Genomic DNA, 2,101 nt, shown 5'->3' with positions numbered 1-2,101 from the left:
ATCCTTACACAACTACATGGTCCACATGGCGTGCGTCATTGTTCACTACGTATTTCATGCGGTCAATGAACTGTGCAATCACGGCAGCACACTGATATAAACATAGATGCTCATACACATAAAATGTTCAGGTCAGGTACTTATTTTTGCAACACCCTGTATATAGACTAATATTTAATTTCGGTGTTCTGAGTCTAAGCCTGTCGAATTAATTTATTTACTCCTTTGTTGCTTGGCTAAATTTTTCAGACCCCATTTTGTTGTTTGAATCAATTGCTTGTTTTTATTGCACACATGTTTGTTATACCTGATCGATAGGGAACATGAAATAATTTCTGAGCAATAATCTGCACTCTATACCCGATGTCTTTGGAGCAGACCATAATAAGGGTCTCGATGCATCTCATGTTAACGCTGCGCTCCCATTGGTTGGCGCGTCATTACTTAGCTGAGACCGTTGTAGACACTAGCGCGTGCATATCCTGGTTACGAGACGGTATTCAGAGACGCGTCCACTACTACAGTTCTATTGCGTCTAGCATCCGTGCGGTGTATGAGCAGACGACAGCAGTACAACTAGTGACTAATGCAAGAAGGTATGTTCGAAGACACATTACTTTAATTTTCACTTTTCGTTATATGAACGTAGTCGGTCACTTAATTCATACACAGACATTTAGTATCGTGTGAACCGCGCTCTCTTTTATTTAGTTCCGTTGTTTATATCTGCTCCAAAGACATCTGGTATACAGTGTAGTATGATTCACAGTTATCGATGTAGAGCAGCCGCGGCGAAAATGCGACTCACGAGCACATTGTGGCTCGCAGTGGTTTTCTCTCGCTTCCTATCTACAACCCCCACCCTCTTACTCACTGGAGTCAAACTCCGTTCTATTTGTATTTGTCTCGGACCTGCGAGTGGCGTATCGTCGCAATATCTCTCTCGAAACCATGTACCTCTATAAAAAACGAAAGTTTCAAGTAGAATGGGAGGATGCATTCTTTTGCTTTCAATATAATGAAAATATTAAATGTATGATTTGTTCACAAATATTACTAGGAAAACGGTTGTATAACATAAAACGGCATTATAAGTTACTACATGTTACTGATGAAACATTAAAAGGTTAAGTATTATTATTATTATTATTATTATTATTATTATTATTATTATTATTATTATTATCATCTCTGTACGTCGATTCTTTTACAGCAGATGTACGAATAATGCGGTTAGATTTTCAATTTAAACTCACAGATTTACAATGTGATGTTAAATGAAAGCTAGATGTAAGGGCTTGACAGATATTGAACTTTTCAAATCTTTGGAAAAAAATAAATATTTGAAGCTTCGTTCTTTCGCTTGCTCTGTTGAAGCCATGTTCGCTGTAACTTACGTTTGTGAAAAATTATTTTCAACAATGAAAATAGTAAAAATCAAATTTAGATCACGACTGACAGACAAATACCTTCGTGATCAACTACGATTGGCAGTGACATAATTCCTGATTTTGAAACTTTGTCGCAGAGATATTCTGAAGACAGTTAATTTTAGGTTGTGATAATGTGTCCTATGTTTTCTTGTTCATTTCTTTCTTCGTTACACGTCCTAAACATTATCTTCCCCTTCGGTTGTCCGCCTCCCTCCATAGGTGCTATGCACGTTGCAGCTTACACAGTGGCTCGGCGCACCATGGCCTTTTCGCCACGGCTGATGTAGAGACTCATAACTGGTTGATATCTAACATTCTCTTGCATATTATTGGTCTACAGGGTGAACCAAAACTCCACCGACAAACTTTCACAGGTTGTTCAGGAATGTTGACTGAATGTTTTGATATAAGGGACTTATGATCTCCGGTGACTTATTACTGAGTAATATGTTGTTAATGTGTGTATTTGAAGCATGTCGTTTGGACGGTGATAAGTTGGGTTCTGACAGACTGCAAGGAAAAATTAAAAAGTGATCAACTAAGTTCTGAAGTAGGTACTGTAATACAAAAAATTAAAAAATTACGTGAGTAATGAAACAAACCTTAGAACAAAACGCATACTTGTTTGTTAAACACTTCACTGCACAGTACACTGTGTGCTCTTCACT

The sequence above is a fragment of the Periplaneta americana genome, chromosome 2 (assembly GCF_040183065.1).
Source record: "Periplaneta americana isolate PAMFEO1 chromosome 2, P.americana_PAMFEO1_priV1, whole genome shotgun sequence".
Taxonomy (NCBI): Eukaryota; Metazoa; Arthropoda; class Insecta; order Blattodea; family Blattidae; genus Periplaneta; species Periplaneta americana.
This window is presented reverse-complemented; position numbering follows the sequence as displayed.